The 20,867-nt window shown below is 41.2% G+C and overlaps 1 long non-coding RNA gene across 1 annotated transcript; it reads left to right on the top strand.

Moving 5' to 3' along the window:
• Nucleotides 1–311: 311 nt before the first annotated feature.
• On the top strand, nt 312–5,090 carry LOC141938367 (uncharacterized). Its single transcript, XR_012627242.1, has 2 exons — nt 312–551; nt 4,194–5,090. It is a non-coding gene; the product is annotated as an uncharacterized LOC141938367 (long non-coding RNA).
• The last annotated feature ends 15,777 nt before the right edge of the window (nt 5,091–20,867 follow it).

Genomic DNA, 20,867 nt, shown 5'->3' with positions numbered 1-20,867 from the left:
GTGACTATTTTGCCATTTTTGCTATTAATGTATTGTTTCACTTTTTAATGAACAGCCTCTCTGAGGCAAAGAGAGAATTGCAGTGGTCTTTTCATATATCCATCCTTGCTTTTTCATTTTGTGCCTCAGGTGTTCAAATTGAATGAACTTTACTGCCATCTGGAGATGCAGTATTTTCATTTCTGTTTGTCATTCTACCTTTGAATTTCATTAAAGAGCCTCATTCTGGGGTTTAAGGAATAAAAGCATTTTAGTGCTTTTACCTACTGTAATGTTGTACTCCTCTCCATACGATTAGGTGCTGAAATGAAAGTCAGCTCTGGCATCTCATGAGAGTGTTTAAGATCAGACCAAGCAAGCTAATCCACCTAAGGCCCCTACCTGGTGGATGTGTGCTGCTTTCGGTGGCAGGGGAGGATGATGCCAATGCACTGCAGTCCTGCTCATGGTCAGTTCCAGACACAGGGGAACGAACGGATAAGCCACACCCTGCATCTGAAACCTATCAGTAGCTGGAACTGACGAAGTGATAGATGAAGCAAGTATCACAGGTAGAGTTTTTGGGTTTGCTTTATTTTCTGCCACCCTGGTATAAGCTTTTGTAACAGGCGTAGCAGTGCCATGCATGTGTAACAGGCCACCAGCTAGGACGCACGCTATGGTTGTGATTGTCTGGATAAAAGGTATACACGATTGTGTACAACATCCAGGAAGTGTCATGTCAGACCCTTGCAAAACACATTACTGAACTCCCTTGGAACTAAGGGCAACATTATTTCAGTACAGAAACTACAGAATATCAAAGGAATCAAGTTTAAAACAAATGAAAGGAGGTGTTTTGTCGCTCAGTAGGCAGTAGATCTGTGAAGCTCCTTCCCAAAGGAAGCTGTGGATACAATAGATTTGTATCCCATCAGAGGAAGATGGGATTAATGTTTAGAAGACAGTAGGTTACTCAGCAAATCACCTTAGGCTCAGGACATCACATGTACAGAAAATAGGTGGAGGATGGAAGAGTCCTGGGGACATGGCTGTGGGATATGCTTGTATTGTTCTTATGCTTCCCTGGACATTCAATAAGGGCAAATGCTGGAGATAGGCTGCAGGACTCAATGCACCCTTCTTTGGAGACAGCACAGCCCTTCTTATGTTGCCCTTTTATCATGACTAACCTAACACCAGGAGATAAAGGGATTGATGCAAAATATTCGGAGCATTGAAATTATGGATTATTTAAAATTGCTGTTGTTCTCACTTTACACTTGCATGTTAATTAATTTATGAAAACTCCTGCTCAAAGAAAGTAGTAAAGGTAGGATAGCAGGTTTTATATAATTCCACATAAACTTTTTTCCTGCTTGGCATAATGAAAAGCACATTTCATCAAAGCACAATAACCTTAACTCAGACCCTTGCTCAATACTGCTTCTCATCTACAGTCATTCTTACTAGTAATCTTACAGTATTTATATCATTAGTTGGAACATCTGTGAGGTTATGTGTCTTTTTTTCAAAGAACCGCACTTGTACTTTGATGAGGAAACAGTATTAAATACAGGGCAGAGCGAAGGTTATTGTGATAAAAATGTTTTGCTTTGCACTTGCTGAAAAGGAATATCACTATGGTTAAATAAATTATAATCCTAGTTATGCTCTTAGTTGCTTTAAAGGGCTTGAATCTGGAGGGGGAAAAAAAGGCAACAAGAACTTTCTGCCCTTGAAATACTATCAAGGCCAAGACTTTGATTATTTGACACGAGCTGTTTTATGGCTAAATTGCACTTACAGAGAAGAGAACAGTACACCGAGCAGGAGGGCAAGTTCTTTGAAACCCATCCCTCTTTCCCCCAACAATCTCACCAGCTATTTCATGCCCCAGCTGGTAGCTGGAATTGCAGCACCTGTGGTGTTTCAGATGTTGTGCACTGAGTCACAACAAATTGTGTATGTTAAAGCACCATCTACACTAGGAACATTTTTCGGATGATTCCCACTGGTTCAGTTTCACTAGTCTGTGACCTCAATATTCATTCTGCACTCCTCACATGACCCACTTGTGGTCAGTTATTGGGCAACAAAGCCTGTGTGAACAGGGTTTCGGTGAGACTGTTAGCTTCCAATTACTAGTTGTTCAAGGTTTATCGAGCGTTGTGTCTTTAATTAGGGAACTAAGATGTACACTGCAGTGTCCTTTACAAAGTCAGTCCTGTGGGAATAATTTCAAGACCCAATTGCTGTTGCTGGATAGTAATTGGGAACCCAAAGGGATTCACATATGAATAGTAAATTAAGGTGCACAGTAGTAGCAGGAATTTATACCTGGAATATTAGAATTCTTAATGACCCCATTAAAAGGCATAAGGTCATTTGTTATTTAAAGGATGAGGAGATACTGCATTTTCTAAGGATACAAAGCATGCACAAGGTTAAAAAGCACAAGGGTGAAACATGGAGGGGTTTCTGTTTCCACTGGTAAGTGCTGCCAAGCAGAGTTAGCCTTCTGGGACAGAACATTTCTTACAGTTTTTTTAGTGACACAATGTCTTAAAGTCACAGGCGTTGATTGCCTAGACAGAGTGAAGTCAGGCAAGGTTATTTCATATGTCTCATTTTGCAAGTGTTTTACGTGCCTGAGTTTCACAGGACAGACCTGGTAAGTGAGTGGGTAGGATTTACAGCGAAGAGACTAAGGCAATTTGAGTGCTTCAGGTGTTCTGGATGAAGAACTGGTTGGGACAGCACTTTCTAAAATCAGTAAGACAAACTCAGTTTTCTGTTGTAGAAACACTGAAGACTGAGAGCTCAGTTTTGTGAATCACGCTATAAAAGTGAATGTAAAAGTCTGGAACAATCACTGAAGACAGGTGAATATAGCGTATGGACACACTTTCAGATTACGTCTCACAACATCATTTTCAAAGGCCTGGTTTGAACACAAGGCTTAGTCCTGAGTTTCCTCACATCTCGGCTGAGCACTGATATCACCATTTCTATTCTGGAAGCCAACTCCTTAAAAATTATGAAAACCATTGGTATTTAGTCCTGAGATAAAGGAAGAAATGTATTGGTATATTTCACTGATCTGAACACCACTTTCCACTTGTTTCTAGTCACTCTTAAGACAGTTTAGGGTTAGCCTCAAAACTCAAATCCAAACCTCCTTCAAATCCAAAGCCATGTGCTAGACCACCTAGCTCAGCCCAGGCAAGATGTACTTGAAAGAAAAATCTTACAAGCATGAGAAAAAGAAATTGTATATTTCATGACAAGAACATCATAAAACTGACAAAATAAAGAACATCTAGATCTGAGTAGCTCTTTCCTGCCAGGTTCCCCAGCCAGGAGTATTAAGTGTTAGCCACAGATTTCGTGCCCAAGTAAAGCAGCCAACTTACACATATAGAAGTTTATGTGTTGGAAGCAGTCAAGCCATTTTAAAATCCTGTAAAATTAACAGAAAATAATGCCAGGACATTCAAATCTTATGCAGAATTCTTGGCAATAAGAGGGTCAGCCCCTCAACAAGAAAAAGACAGAACATGTGAAATTTTTGGGAGAAGCAGAAGCTTAAGCCTCCAAGCTTCCCTCCTCAATTATTCATGTAACAGGCTGTTCACATTGTTTCAGAAGGCTGTTTAAGCTGTCAGTCTTCCCTGAGATCAAGGGCAGTCAGCAGTGACTACAGGCTGCAGCTGGGTCCTTTCACCAAAGATCTCGGAGGCTGCCTCTCCAGCTACCTGTCCTCTGAGGAAAGCAGAACACCGTTGTCACAAGAGATATCTTGCCTTTGATCACCTATATCCAAGGTTAACTATGTGCTTCAGCTAGATAAGTGTAATGAAATATGCATGATTTTTTTTTTTTCCTTAAAGACATAACCAGATTCCAGTAGCATTTTGTCTTCCCTAAAATTGCATTTCCTAGTCTTGGAAAGGTTAGCAATTTGCAGTATAACATCACGAAATAGTAATGCAACTTCTGCTCACACATAACAATGTGAGAAAAACCTGTTCTAGTAAAGTCTAAAAGGTACAGAGCTTCCAAGATAAATATATATAGTGCCTTACAACAGGAGAACCATCTGACAAACTGTTACTTTGCTTCTGATACCTATTATTTTTCTTCTAAAAGAAATCCCATAGAACAGTGAAATAAGCCTGATTTTGTCTTTTTTATTTTTGTATTTTGGCCAGCACACCCTTCAGATACTGTCTACACTCCTGGAACACGTCCTTCAATCCCCATACCATTGAAATGAGACAACATAGTTCCAGGTTACTTATATGATGACAACTGATGACCAGCTAGCCAAAAAGGTAGTGGTTGAACTTCACTTCTTCTCTGCTGTCAGTGGAGAAACCAGTTGAAAATGTCTCCTACAGCCAACCTTCAATTTCCCACAAGACTTCTATACACACAGTTATTTTTGAGAAGTCTGTCCCTATCAAATTTTCTTCTGTCCATTCTCAAGGTATCAGAGTGCATGTGACTGAAAAAGTGATCATTTAAGCTCATACTCCTTCAGAAGCCAAGGCTTTCATTCATCTGCTTTTTGTTGAGTCAAATAGCTCAATCAGCTTACTGGTCATTTTCAATGCATCATATTGTGAAGGTAGTCAATATTTCTAATAGCTATGCATGGTAGCCAGTGTATATAAGTACATTTATTGATTTAAATAATGCTTTTTATCAATAAAGCACCAGTTATTATGTTGCCAAAGTGTGCCATTAGTGATTCTGCAACTGCAGTGAAATGGTCCTGGTAATTTACAGTATTTTGGTGACTGGATCGAAGGTGCCCCCCATGTCATGATGTTACGCTATTCATTGCCAGCCTTTTAAAAAGATAATCAGCTGAGGCTGGCTGCTGAGCTAGTAGCTTGTTAACTTCTGTGGCAGAGGAGAGGCAACCTAAACAGTTGACTCTGGGTACGAGTGCAAGTTGTATATTTGGGTGCCTGCACCCAAGAGTTCACAGTTTCTTTTAGCTGACAAGATGCTTTCCTGGTCTGCTGTTTTCCAAGAAGGATTGTTTCCAAATAGTTTTAGTAATCATCCTGCAAATAAAATAAGACAGCCATGCTGAACATACCTTCCAGTGTTGGTCTTGCCTTCTGCTTTATGATTCTTCTATTTGAATGTCATGTGGGCAGGGCAGGAAGCAATCAGGTGAGGTACTGACCTTGTTTTTGCTTAAAAGCATGCTTTTATCTCACTTTTATTCAAGAAGGATCCACTTGAACTTAACTCTTAAAATACTTCTAAAAGCCACTGTCAGCTTCCATGACTGTGACAGAGCTCTGTGTAGTGACAACAGGTGACAACCCAGCAAACTGACAGAATGAATAGTGCTCTGACATGCATCTACCTGCCTGAAGAGGACTAAAAAAATATGACTGAAAGGTCAAATTACAATTTCCCTTCATGAAATTCTGTTTTGTCTAACACCCCCACAGTGTTTTGTCCACAATTCTCCCTGCAAACTCATCAACCTACCAATGATCAACTTTGATCTAAATCAACTACTCTTTCCGACACTCAGGGTTCACTATGTATTTTTCCTGCACTCATCCAATAAATACATTACATTATACCTCCTCCTGGAAACAGCAAGACTACTTGGGAGTGGCATTGCCAGAAGTGAAGAAGAACAAGTCAGATGACAGAGATGAAGGCTGGTGGTGGTCAAGGAAGTCAGCTGCAGGAAGATTGCAGGCATGCAATGGATTGCTGTGGAAGGGGACACTCTGGCTGTAGCAGAGGAGAAAGGTAAGTTGCAGTAACTTCATGTCTTCAGCTCTGAACCATGTGGCCTAGTTTTCTCTACTTCATTCTTAGGAGGAGGCAGCAGTAGAAGGTAATTTTTCTGTGCCTGTTCCCTGTCCTTTAGGCAGAGTTGAAAGGGGTTTTCTGATCCATATCAGCTGCCACAGTCCTGGGAGTGACCACATTCACCATCAGGGTAACTGCAGCTTCTAGTGAGCTTTGTCCAGAAAAGTGAGAATCATAAGTGGAAATCCAGTCACCCCTGTGGGAGAAGTGAGGGACCAAACTGATTGTCCTCAGGAGACCAAGTAATGTCTCCTTGGGCTCACAGTTAACTTAAAGATGCGCTATCCAGAGCAAAAAAGCCACAGGTCAGAGCAAGACCCCAACCTCTCTGGGCCCTTGTTCAAGAAGCTACATCACATTTTCTATCCATGTGTAAGATTATAAAACCTGTGAATCTGAAAAATCTGTATGAACATAAAAATAGATAGTATTAGGCACAAAAAGATGTCTTTTTAGTCATACCCTTTAATTCCTAAATTCTCCTTAACTTTGAAAAATTAATTCTCAAAACTTAAACTTTGCAAATAGATGGACAGAAACCTCTTTGTTGATCAGGATTCATCTCTGTAGTTTCTAAATACTGCTTCCTCAGGGCTATAGCTGAAATGCTCCACCTGAATCTTTATGGTGTTTTCATTTTTAGATTCCCCCTCAAGAGGAGCACATATTCATTTTGTTCTAACAAGCGGTGGTAGAAAAAAATAAAAAGAGGAAGCAAAACACCTCCCTTCCCAAAAGACATAAGCACTTTAACTGGGGACTAGAATGATCATATAGGATTCACTAGGAAAAAACCAAAGCATATTTCCTTCGCTTCACTCTACAGTAGTCCATTTGAACTCTCAAGACAACTGGCATCAGAGCAAAGACAGCAAGCAAGTTTTCATAGTCTTGTCAAAGTTAATTATTTCCACAGCTTCTGATGCAGCTTGAAAAACAAGAAAATAATCAAAAAGCAACAACATTAAACCAGATTATTCCACAGTCTCTAGACTGGCTGAGAAAACTGCAGTATGATCAGTGCTGAGGACTGCCTCACAGCAGTCATTACCTATATGTTAATTCCTTCACATTTCCTTCTCCACATGTTCCTCTTTTCTCAGTTAAATAGTTAGCAACAATAATTAAAAAAAAAAAAAAAAAAAAAAAGCAAAAGGGACTAAATGCAGACACTGTTTTTTTCTGTGCTGACAATGCAACCCAGTTCTTCAAGTATTCATGAGACACCTGTGGTCGCAGCCAAAACACGGTATTACACACTTACTCGCCAGCAACACCAGGCTTAAGGTTCAGATGAGCCTTAATCATTCTCATTATGCACACATTTTCTGGTTGCTGTGATTTGCAAGCAAACATCAAAAGGGCCAGTAGCACATCCCTTAGGGATTTTGCATTAAAAAGCAGAGCAGAACACGACTTTTATTTGTCTTGAAGGGCAGACTACCAGAGTCATCTTTCTTTTTCTTTCTCTGTTTCTTATGGTGTTGATTGTGCTATCAGAGGTAACTTAATCCGCTTGGCCTGAGAAAGATGTAGAAGGTATTTACCTCCTCTGTGAAGTTTGCACAGCCTTCACCTGAGCAGTAATGCAGCTGAGGACAAACAGGGGTAAAAGGTTTTTGCCTCCTTTTAGTTAGGACACTACAGAGTTTATTCACTGCTCAGTGCCTACCCTGGACTATCAGACAGGTGAATTTTATTCACTTTGATACACGTGCTTCTCTGCTTAGTGGATGTGCTAAGAGGAGGATGCAGGAACAATAGAGGGAACAACAGCCAGAGAGGAGCCTTTCTCCCACAGAGGATAGAAATTGTATAGGAAAGAAGTACTGTCTTCTGTTTTTCTATTAGATCTTCAACTATCTCAGAAACAGTTTAAAGATCTTGCTAGCTCCTTGGGTTTTCTAAACAACCTATAAAGGGTAAGCAAGTTGATTACATCACCCCTTAACAAAGGGAACATAAAATCATGAGCAATCTGTAAGGATAGTAACAAAATACCTCTATATTTAAAGATACCCCTCTACCACAATGTTTGTAGACAGAGTGGTCAGGCCTTCAAGGCTGCTTATTTACTGCTGTCCTTGAATACGTGTACAGCAGGAGGCAATCGAGCTGAAACAAAATTGGGAAATGTTGTTCACCATGTTTGTGTATATACCTTTTTATATAAAACTCAGATTTTACAAATTAATTCTTCCTACAATCCTTGCCAATATGTTGTTAATAGTAAGCAAAAAGATATAGACAGCAGTTAATAAGAACTTGATGAGGTATTTAAGAATGTTAATTATACTAGCACTGTAAGCAATGCCAAGTTTATTTATAGCAGAAAGTAATTTCAGTAATAATGTGACGTTGGATCTGATGAACACCATTGTTTTCTCTTTTATTAATGAAATAGTAACTTTTTAGTTTAAGAGATCTGCTGCCATTTCTGTGGTTGTCTTTTCAGTGAAAAAAAGACTTTAACAAATGATGCCACAGACCATCAGTCAGCCAGCTGGGTTTTTACTTCAGAACTTTTTAAATTAATGGCCTAATCATCCTGGTGTTTTATTATGAGAGTATTAATCAGGAAGAACACATTTGCCATGAGTAGAGGACATCAGAGCACTTCTCCAAGATTTTCATTGTAATTCAGCCTTCATTACCTGAATCATTATGGTAAAGTGCATTTTCAGACACTATGGTGTCATTACCAGAAGTACTATAGCACTTTCCAAAGAAGATACTTTTAGAAGATATATTAGGAATGGAGGGACTGGCAGCTGGTGAACCATGTATTTATGCTTATGTCATCCAAGACACACATGGGATGTGCTGTTGTAGGTAGAGCACCAAACATGACTGTGAAAACAAGTACCTTTACCTCTGAGAGTGTGGCCCAATATAAAGTTAATTTTGTGATATTTTCTTTTGTTATACTTGCTTTTACTATGATTTCTTCACTGAGCTTCCTTTTTACTTCAGCATTGTCTGAGGGTATAAAAATGAAGGATCCATGCAGAGTACATTGAAAAGGAAGGACATGTAACTGGTCTGCTGCTTTGAGAGGTTCTGTGTGATCTTTTCCTGTTTGCTGTGCCCTCCAAGTGAAGTGTCCAGCACAGTAAGTTACAGTGCAATGGGGTCTTCTCTCTTTTTTTAGTTTGTCACTGAAGGATGATATTCTGTACCTCTTTTGCATTGCTCATGCACATCCAGAGTAGCCAGATTCACTGGCCAGCCAGCACCTTCTCAGGACAGGACCAAACACTCTGACCCATTTAAGGCATCTCTAGTTGCTCCATGAACACATTAAAAATAAAATTTCTGTAAAACACTGTAAAAAACTTTCCAGAAGATCTTGGAAAGGCCATCATTTTCCTACAGAATTTACTTTTAGAAAAACTCCTATAAATACTCACACAATTTTTCAGCAACAGCAAAAATCTTTTTCTTCTAAAACACTGGCCAGTACTCTTCATGAGTAACATGATGACTGCAAAGATAAATCAAGTAAAATCTTTTTCCCAAAGCATGTACTCCCCAGGGAAAGGATTTATTTCTATGTACTTAAAATGGCAGCAGTCCAGCAAGGAGAGATTTTAATTGATCTTCCTGCTTAATTGTATCTGTGTGAGAATTTGCATGCACTCTAATTTGGCACCTGATCTCTCTCCACTCACAAGGAAAAAAGTTTCAATTAGAGTAAAAAAATCAAATTATTAAAGAACTATCTTTTCTTTTTTTTTCTTTTCCCCCTAGATAATTAGAGGAAAATTGGCTCAAGTGTTTAGACATTCATCCAGGACTCCAGTCAGTATTTATATAATAAAATAACAATGCTAAACTCTGTTCTCAGCTGTATTAAGTCCATTAACAGATCTGACGTTCACCAGTTTAAATACTGGTAACCTCTCTTTGGTCCTTTTACACTAATAGATCTGGGGAAGTAATGCTATTTCTTCTTTTCCCAAAATACCTCAATACAAATTTGCAAGGGGAAAAAGACACTTTTCAGAAGCTGGTATTTGTAAGCAATACTGAATGCTGCAGGTGGTTTAGGTGTAGAATTGCTCAGCGCTGAGCTGCAGCTCTTGTGCACAAGGCAACTTTTTTTCTGCATTTTACCAACACTGATGGAATTTATGGATGCAGGTAGTAATTGGGTTGAATAATTTCATGTGATGTATGGAAAGGTTTGTGGTGCTGGGTCCACATAGTTTTTGTGTGGATAAAGACCAGAAGCCTGCAGGCTGAATTCTTGTCCTCTTGTGGCTCTGAGAGCTGGCAACCTTGCAAGGGAAGGAAAAAAAAAAAAAAAATTAAATGACTGGCTAATCTTACATGTGGGGTTGTATATTGTTGTGTCACCTAAACAAGGCTTAGAGCAAGCAGGTGGGTTATATTCCCTTTTTTCAGCATGTGTTCCCGACAAAGACATACACCTGATGTGACTAGAGTCTGTTCCCTGACGAGCACAGAGGTACTACCCTGATGCTAGTCAAGGACAGGCTGCCAACCCAAACATCTGCTGAGCTGCTTCCTCCTCTCCTTCTTTACTCCTCACTTGCTGTGTGTGTGGAAGGGTGAGCCCAAAGAACTGCTTCTCTTCTCTCCCCCCTCCTGCCAACAGCTGATGCAAAAGCCTTATGAAATGCAATTCCAGCTCTCCTGCTCAGGATTCAGCCCTAGGTCAGATAAACATACCTGAGGAATTATGCACTGGCACCTTTTCTTGGTAGCAGGGGAAGGCTGACAGCCCCAGCAGGAGCCTGTTGCCTCTACTTTGGCAGTGGGCACACTTCCAGCTCTTGACCCAGCCCAAAGTCTCATACCTTTCCCTGCAACTGCTGCTGACATGCAGTGTTATCCAGGGGGTGGAGAGGAGCAAATCAAGGAAAGAAAGTGATCCCTAAAACCTGGGTGAGCCACAGAGCACCTGTAGGAGGAGCTTGCTTATTATTTTCTGTCTCTCCTGGCTCCTTCCACCATCCCTGAGCTGGGGCAACCCTGGGCCTGTTGTTTAAATAGATTTTGTCAGATGTAACACTAGCTTTCTTACACCTGTTTGCATTTTCATAGAGACTAACATAGGAAGGAAATGTTATTCTAAATCAGCACACACATGGTCCTATTCCAGGTTGCATCCTTCCTGGGAGGAGGGAAGCACTCAGATGTTTTTCATCTGCTTTCTTTTGCACAGTGCAGGCTACCCTACCTTTCCCATCCATTACTGTCACCATCTCTTTTGGGGCCATAAGGGAAAGGCTGTCCTAAGGACCTCATAATTAATATTTCCATGTCAGAAGATGGAAGATATTATTATTGGTATTAGAGCTACCATAGCAGCCCTTTAAATAAGACTGGTGTTTTATTGGCTGTGACTGCATTCAGTAATATTATAACAGACTTATTCTGCTATGAGGCGCTTTTACTCTAGACAGGCCTGAACACATAAATATGCTTTGGGAAGCTGAGGCACAAAGCAGCACTTTCATGTGTCCCTAGTCCTACAGGAAAAAGCAGATATGCAATTCTGCCAGCAGTAAAATAGATCCTTTCAGGTCTAATTTTGTGCTCAAGGAGATGTTAGAATATGCTAGATAGAGGCGAAAATGTACGTAGACATATTCTTGAACCAGCATCAAGTTTCAGTCAGTATTAAGTTCTAGTACGGGTGCAGAATTGGCCCTGGACTGTAGAGGGACAGTAGCGTGCACAGCTGAAAGGCTGAAGTGCATTGGTTTCACCCCTGGCTGAGTCTGGGGAGGGGGCAGTGTGGATTGCCCCACAGCTGCTGAGGTGGGAGGCACCTGGGAGCACTGTGCTGCTGGGGTGAGGAACCGAGACAGTGGGCTGCACTCACACCTCCCTCCCAGTTCAGACTGGGCAGCACAGGGTGCAGGTTGCTCCCTCCTGGCCAAGATCTTCCCTGCTGAGATGGCTGCAGGTGGCTGAACCCACTGCAGCCAGCAGACAAAGGGGCTGTAGGGTTTACCTCAGAATAAGAGAACAAGCAAATACTGCTGTGTAACAAAATCCTGTTACTCATGCACAGCGTGAGCAGCGATATCAGTCAAAACAAGATGTAAGACTAATCGGCCATGTACATCTGGGTTTCTTTCCCCCCTCCCCCCGACACACATCCTAAATGAGAGGGCAATAATTTCTACAAATTTCTACAAAGCAAAACCCTGCCTCTCTGTATTCAGGCTAGAGGTGAAGACAGGGTGAACCACTCTGGGTGGAATGCCCTCTCACCTGAACTTCTGCCCAAAATGGAAATTGTCTTGCACTTCAAATGACTTTTTTTTTACAGCCTTGCATGTCCGTGCACCTTCCAGATTACGTTTGGAAAAATGAACCAAAGACCTCACTCATCTGAGATCTGAGCTTGCTTACAGACCTGAGGAGGTTTGAATACATTTGCATAAACCAGCCTAGTTGGCTTGTCACTAAGCAGTGACTTGGTATTTAACTGACAGGATTAAAAAATCATTTACTGGTGGAGCAAAAGAATCAATCTGTGACAATGCTAAATACTGATCTGACTGAAAGTTTTCCTAATAGTTTTATCCACTGGTAATGTACTAAAGATCTTTCAGAAAACATATACATGGAAAAATGTAATAGCAGAGGACTGATGTAAATTATTTCCCAGTCCATGTAGCCATCTGGCAAATAATTTAAAACATGGCATTGTCCCACATTATCTACATTATGTTTTAAATCAGTAAAGGCTGCAAAAATTCTAGATGCAGATATCCACTCTGCTTCATCAATTAAACCAGTACAGCAAGTAATAAATCGTAGAGAAAATGTATTCTTTCATTATACTGCCAAATAATCTAGAAAAGGTCAGGGAGGTCATCTGATAATACATATGAAGTTGAAAACACTTCTAAAAAAGTAAACAAGGACTTTTTTTGCCTCAGAGAGCAGATGGTTCAGTGCAGTGTCAGATAACGTATTAACATCAAAAAAGGAGAGCCCCATTGAATTTCCGAAGTAGACAAAATCAGATTATTGTCTAAAGTAAAAAACCCAACACAAAACCAGAAATAATTTGCAGTAGCACTAGTCTGGTATCAAATCAGTGGAAGTTGAACAGATGTGAGTATAAAACATTTTTATTTGACTTGGAAATTAACCAAATTAAAAATTGGTGTTATGTTTACTAATAATTTAAAGGTGAACCATGAATGGTGCGTTTTACTCTGTTACGCTGCTAACAATACAAAATGGTCAGGTTTTTTGACTCTTACAGCAAAGTATCCAGACTGATGCTGAAAAAGACCAAAAAGTGAGGTCCAAATAAAGTAACTTGTCTTTGTTGCTGAACCCGTAGGGTTGTATACCATCTTATGAAACAACATCAGAGACTTCTTAATCAAGTTTATGTATAAATAGAAAATTAGGAAGTTTTACAGCTAAGTATAAAAATTTCAGGTAACAGATACTAGCCTAAACATTTTCACTCAGTCCCACATAAAGATTGTGGTCCAAGCTGTTCCTCCACTGCTCATTTTGCTAGCATTAATGATGCAATTTTTACTTGCAATTTTTATTTAAACCCACTGATGTTCAGTACTGAGTCTTAGGAAACTTTTTCCACATGTGGTTTCAGCTGAAGAGAACACTGCAACACCACATCTTGATTTGCTGTGAATCCCCTGTTTCAGCTGAAGAGAACACTGCAACACCACATCTTGATTTGCTGTGAATCCCCTGTTTCTACAATAAGATTTTCCATAAGAACTATGTCTATTTGCTAATTTTACAGACAATCCATGGGCTATAGATCTCTGTAAAACCAGCCTCAGTCAATGTAGTCCCTTTTACAAGTGTGCTACAACCATACCTTCTGATGCAATGCCACAAAAGACCTGGTCTTGCCACCTAACTTCAGGCACCTGAGGCCCCTGCTGTACATTTTGCAACCCCCTGGTAACAGGCATAAGACAAGTACCTCCACTGTCAATTAGCTCAGGTGAGACCTAGATCTCTTCCAAGGACCACTGTCCTTTATACAGTGAGTACTGAGTGGCTACATTGCTACTTTTGGTAACATGGGTGCTTAAACCACTGGGATAAAGTCGAATGCCGCAAGGATGGCTCCTGACCAGGAGACAGTTTGTTCAGTGGCATAAATCCTTTCCTTTCCCAGAGAACTGAAAGGACTTAGCCCACAGAGGTGTTTAACTTTGGTTGTGCTGCCAGGCTTGGAGCAGGGAGTGCTGAAGGAGAAGAGAATCAGCTCAGGGAAGGAAATAAATGATGAACCTTCATACCTCTGTAATGGTTGGCAGAGGAAGAAAAAGCAGACAAATGTGTGCTATACGCTTGTGTTTGCTACTTATCAAGTCTCTGCTGTAATCACTTCAGAAATGCAATCCTGAACTGGGTCATGCAGGAGTGGCACCCTCCCCTGCAGACTTTCAGGGTCAGTGAGAGCAGAATTAGAGACAGAGGCACAGCAGGCTGAACGTGGGGAGCCTGAGACTATGGACTGCTGCTGGAGCAGGGAGGCATGCTCCAAGTTGCTGGGAACTTCTTCTCATGTGTGTCTGGGAGACATCTCTCCAGCTTGGCAGCACCATTTGTAGGGATGCAAGGAGCTGAGCCTGTCGCTTTGGCTCCTAGTGAACCATATGTTCCTCCCACAGCTGAAGATATTAGATTGAGCTTTTGTCAAGGAGCAGATAGCCCATTCCCTGGGGAAGCACAGTCTCAGGTGACATGAGGAGTCTGGGCAGGATTGCAGTCATGCAGGACTGCAGACTGTAGAATTGAAGAGAGCATCAGCCTTTGCCTTTCTGTCGGTGTACATCCTCTGGGTTTTCTTGGAGGCTTTGGATTGCTGCAAGTTTCCAAGGACATGTACTCTGCTTCTCCTGCTACTTAGAAAGTTTCTGGAGTGTTGCATGAAATGAGGTGACCTTGAGACCATGCAGTCCCATTCAACTTTTCCATCTGTAAAGGAGCCCATTAGTAGTACTGGCACTAACCACAGTTAAGTAATGACTTGTTCTTCCCACAAAGGTTCTTTGGGACCCTTTGGATCACAACATTCATGATTTGAGAATTCTGGTGGTGCCATTCAGCTAGCAGGATGAGCAATTCATTCTCAGTTAATAACTTTCTAGGCACATTTAATGGGAAAAAAAAAAAAAACCACAATAATTAGACAGGGACAAAACTCATGCTGTTTTCATCTCAAGATACCCAGTCTGCAGGCCTTGACAGCTTTCACTGGGGTGATTCCAGTGGAACAAGTCTTAGGTGACATTATCCACATCACAGGTGGTCCAGACCCACAAAATGTAGAACAAGCCTCTCCAGTACATCCAGGGTCTGAAGCTTGAAGACAAGAAATTTGCTTCATGGTATAATATCATACAACACAGGCAGAAGAAATAACTACTGTAATAAGCTACCAGAAATGGTCTTAATGTCTTGCAGGTAGATGAAGATATCTGCCACCCTTTGTCACTGCCAGGGGATGACTGCTGGAATTTGCTCAGTACACATTCATGGTTTCTTGTCCTTTCCTTGGATAGCAACATCTCCTTCCCCAGTCTTTGCTCAGATGGGCCAAACAGCCAGTCATGTTTGGCCATGGTTCTGACAGGCACTTCTGCAAACCGATGTTTTCTGGGAGTCTGCACTTGTAATGCATTTCTCCCAGTGGCTTCAAAAATAGTATTCAGACTTCTGATATTTGAGTTAAGAGAGAACAAGGCAGAATCCATAGAAATTCACAACAAATTGGTAATACCAACCAGACATTTTAACTCTTGATAATAATACCAACATGTAATAATGTATTCCCAGCTAAAGCAAAAAGAATTTGGAGTAAGGCAAATGCAGCTCAGGGCACACAGCAAATGCTGGCCTGCTGTGCTTAGAAAGGCTGTCAAGCGATATCTCCTGCACTCTTAAGATACAGTTCTCTGTTTCACCCGAAAGACCCAGCTGAGCTCAAAGGCTAGACATAGTTTGATGTTCCTTTGAAAGGCTGAGTAGCAATAATCAACCATGGCATTTACATGGTGCTTCTCTCTTTGGTGTTTTACAGACATTAATCAATCAATTCTTGTGTCTCTCCAGGGAAGGAGGAACTAAAACATGCCTTCCAGGAATGAGGAAATTGAGAAAGAGGAGCTAAACACCTTCACAGGGCTTACAGAGATTTGGTCTCAGCAGAGGCTGTTGAATTCAGGAGGCTTCATCACCCCCAGCTGCACCCACACAGCTAGCCCATACCTTCCCCTCTCAGTGAGACTGCAATACAAATGCTTCCTCCTCTGCCTGTGCTTACTGAGACCTGGGGCAGCAGCATCATATTCTTAAGTATGCCTGTGGATGTGGTCATGCCACTGCCAAGGTAATTTATAATAGGTACAAAAGCTTGTTCTTAGAGTGTTAGTAAGATATATGGACATAGTAAAGGCTTATTAAAGACTAAGCCACACTAATAAAATGCAAAGGTTGTCATTTAGAATGGAAAATCCTATGATTTAAAGGCAGTGGGCAAATATTGGATCATCTTATATATTGTTAATAAATCAGAACAAGCAAGGCACAGAATAGCTGGTGTAAAAGTTAAAGCTCTTATCTAAGTCCCCCAGGTAGGGACACTGGACTTTCTGTGCTAGGTAAGCCCCAATGCCTGTGTGAGAACCTCCTCCATGTATAGTGGTGGCTTCATGTACATTCTGCCAATGCTGAAATGGCTTGGGGGTGATGTTTTGTGGAGAGGGTCCTACTATCATACCTCTTTTGGGTCCATTTGTTCAGGTGTCTATAGTCAGGTGCAAAGAGGCTCTGCAAACAGGATATGCACAACTTTACAAGTACAGAGCAAGTATTTTCTGACTGACACACACAACTCTGCAAGACAGCTACATTCACCATCTCTCATAAAGCATCCAAGGAACCTTTGTTGGCCCAGTGGGCTGTTGCCCTCTGGGCGAGAGCACCCACTGCTGTGGCTCTCTAGAGAAAAACCCTAGGCATTATAAACCCAACATCTTCCACCAGTTCCATCAATGCCAAGGACACCCAATAACCTTGTAACCAGCTCCACATTTCTACCCATTAGAAGTTTATTTATCCTCATGTCAGTATCTTTCCTCCCAAATTCTCAAGCTACCTTGATCCCCTGCCTGTAATTTTACCTTTGTTATCCTTATTTCATATTTTCTACAGACATTTGCACAGTTCTTTGTCACAGGTCAGCAGTTTTGCCAGCAGCCTGAGCAGAGGTTAAACAGCCAGGTGGGAGCAGAGTTGAGCCTCAGATCCCTGGAGCATAGGCAGCCAAGCCCTGGCGGGCAGAAAGGTAACCGAGAGTGGGGTGCAATGACCTCTGTAGCACTATCACATTTACCCATTTACTCCATACCTTGTTGGAAAACACTTAGCCTCAGACATTAGCCACTCTTAAACACTTTATGTTAAACTGTGCACCGATTTCCTCCCCGGCAACCCAACTGAAGTCTGAGGTTATGAGAGGGGTAAAGAGCATAATATTTGATAGAAACTTATAGCACCTGAGCAACTGAACAGAGTACTCTTGTACAGGCTGTAGTCTTCTGCAAACTCAAGGGAAGGAGGAAATAAAAAGCGGATTTGTGGACACAGGGTTTTCCTCAGTGCACATATCCATGCTTATCAATGCTTCTCTGCATAGTACTGCTGAATGCAGTGCGACTGTTCATGTGAGCAGATTACGGCTTATGCAGTTGCGACCTTTGGTGTATCACCCATTGCAGTCTTGTTCCTCAGGCACTGACATTTAATCCACGATCTTGAAGCACGTCATCTTCTAGTGATCAGCACAAAAAGGTCTTTGTGCAGAAACCATGCCATCCCCACCTCCAACTAGGTGCATCCTTTGGCCTTTGGATAGCTAGGGTATACTGGTGCCTATGACAGTAGTCTCCATCTGGGGTTTGTAAGACATCCATCCCCTTGGAAGTGGTGCACCTTGGGTCTGATCATTCTTTCTGCCCTAACACTATTTAAGTTTTGCAAATAAGAGAACACTTAAAAGCTTTAGATTCACAATAATGGAAGAAATTTACCAAAAGATCAAACAGCAAATGCATTGTTAAGATTATATTTAATGATAAAGATTTTCCTTGGCTGCTGCAGTGCTGCCAGTTGCCTGTGATTCTGACTAATCAGTCCGTGTGGTGTCCTTTAAGGCTGTCATGTCCTGGGGAGTTTTAGATGTGTGTCTTTTCTACTTCTGTGGCTAATGATGACTACAGAAGCCACCTCTGACAATTGCTTTGGGCAACCTGGGGTTTTTTCCCTCAGCGTATGCAGAAATACCTCCTCCTTGTTGTCCCCCCCATCTTCTGGTTTAACAGCCCCTTACCTCCAAAGACCAGCTGTAGGGGTGTTATGTGCTAAAAAGGAGTCTGGATCATTTTTTATCCTCTTTCCATTAAGGTCTCTTAATTAATACTTCTATTGCATACCTGAATTAGAGCAATGCTAGCTTCACTCTTGAACAGTATTTTCAATTTACCAAGTCCTTTAAGACACAGCAGTACAGCTTTACGAGTCATATATTCAAGAAATTATTAACCAGATAATAATCATATGTTTTACTGACCTGGAAATCAGCTCACTCTCAGCATCATAGAAAGTCTCACCATGATCTCATGCTTCAAATGAATGACAAAACTGGAAAGTGAATTGTCTTGATTGGTTAAAGCTTCATTACCTCTCTGTAGCTTCAGATCCCCACAGGAGGATAGTCACACCAATATTGCCAAAGATTGATTAATTTAAATGCTGTACTATTAGTGTTCGCCATTTCCAACTGAAGTGCAGCTGTCTGTGTGACCTGTCCATGTTCCCCCAAAGCAGCATATCAACAGCCATTACAGAAGCTGGTGTACCCCCTGAAGTTCCCATCCCATTTAGTGCCTTCAAACCACAGACTAAGCTGTTCAAGTTTTCTAGTTTAAGATTTATTTTACTCAGTTACAAAACTCCCAGATGTCTTCCAGCCAGTTCATAAATGGCAGAATATGCTTGTTTCCTTCCTGCCAAATCAAACCAGGAAGGATATAATAGAGTAGCACAACCAAAGCACACAGTGTGAGCAACCAACCGGCAGTAAGAGACACAGTACAGGAGACATTAATTCTTTTACATCCATGAGAAGTTCTCACTAGGTTCATTAAATTTTTTTGCAAACATTACATTAGTTGTGTACAAAGCTTATGCGTTTGTGTGAGAAAGCAATCAAACAAAAATGAGTTAAAGAACCAGGAACAGGTTTGGCTATTACAGCATGGGAAGCAACTGCAACCCTTCAAAAGACAGTGCGGTGGGGGAGAGCTTGCATTAGTACCAATTCTTGCTTTGTGACTCTCCTTAGCCTCTCAGGATCTCAAAGTGCTTCACCGAAGTGAGCATAGTTGTTTCCATTCCTAGCAGAGTACCTTGGGAGAGAGATCACACTTTGTCTCTGGTGAAGGGGAGTAACACCCTAACACACAAGCCTGCTTCTCTTGACAAGCTGTTGTGACATCAACCTAAAAAGTCTCAGAACAAAAGGGTTTTTTCCAGTCACCTGTCTGACTTGCTCTTCTCCCAAAGAACAAGCCTCATTTCAGAAACAGACATTTTACAAAATCTCATCTGAGGTGCTTTTACACCAGTGTAAGGCTCTGTCCCCTCTAGTGGCTGGATCACGTATGTGTGTGCTTGGATCTGAGCTAATGGAGCTATTCTAGCAAAGGTATCTGCAGGGCTGCAGGTACGATTTCCAATCCCAGCTGGCAAAAGGTAGGGAAGAGTAGTTAAAACGAAGACCATAGCAGATTTCTGCAACCTCTGGAAAATGAAGATGAAAACCTAACGCTGGATGTGAAGACTGGAAACTGAGTGAACAAAATAAGCCAGGCAGAGCAGCACAGTGGTAAGGAGATGTCTTTCACAGTGTTGCTGTGAACAGGTTGTGGGGAACTAAATGTTTACAATATGTTCAGTTACATCCTTTTAGAACTGCAGCCTAGACAAATGATGGAGACAATCTACAAGAGCCTCAATGTGTGAATGTGCCACTTCTGCTAAGCTTTTCAACTTTAAAATAGCTAAGTCTTCATGTTTGACAAATTCTAAGAGTTACAGCACAATAAAATTCCATTTTCATTAAAAATAGGGACTCTTTAACCTCCTGCCACTTCATCTGTCTGCTCTCCTTTATGACAGCCCAATTTCTCCAGCAGGTCCTTAACTTCTCTGGAGAGCTGCCTCTGATAGGTGATCAGGCTATAGCTCTGGCAGAGGTCTGTAAGCACAGGAGTTCATAACAGTTGTGGATGACACAGATTGACAAGGTGGCAAATAACCAGGAGGACTCGGTGGATATAGTAACACATATATATAAATTATATAACACATAGTATCCCCAAGATATATACATTTGTAATATATATAAAATATACATGAGGTTTATGTATACACACACAGTTGGAACCACTTATGCAAAATATGCTTTAATGTGACCATTTAGTACATGGTCAGGTCATAACAGGAAGGCCTGCAAGTCATGCCAACAAATGCATGGGCTGCAATGTGGAAGGCAGTGTGAGAAGTAGAAGACTCAGCTCAACAGAAGTTCATCTGTCAATGCAGAGACAAAGTAGATTATTGCAGTTCTTGGATGAATAAAGAAGAAAAGTAGAAGCCAAAAGTATGGTTTTCCTTCTGTGTGACATTGATGAGCTGCATACTGGGCATCCGTACTGTTTTGAAGTTCATGCATTCAGGACGCAGACATGCACACACACACAAACATCAAACATGGAGACGGCACAGAGAAGAGCCATAAAATTATCTGATGGGGTGGAGGAAGTGTCTTACAGCAAGGATTTAGCGACCCCTTCTTAAAATCTTTAATCATTTTAAGTTATAGAAAAAAATAAAAATTGAGATAAAGCTTAATTACAATGTACATGTACCTCCATGGACATAAAACACTGGGTATTCAAAAGCCCATTAGTACAGCAGAGAAAGAC

This window comes from Strix uralensis, chromosome Z (genome assembly GCF_047716275.1).
Source record: "Strix uralensis isolate ZFMK-TIS-50842 chromosome Z, bStrUra1, whole genome shotgun sequence".
NCBI lineage: Eukaryota > Metazoa > Chordata > Aves > Strigiformes > Strigidae > Strix > Strix uralensis.
Note: the sequence above shows the minus strand (reverse complement) of the source record. Positions and strands in the feature narration are given on the sequence as shown.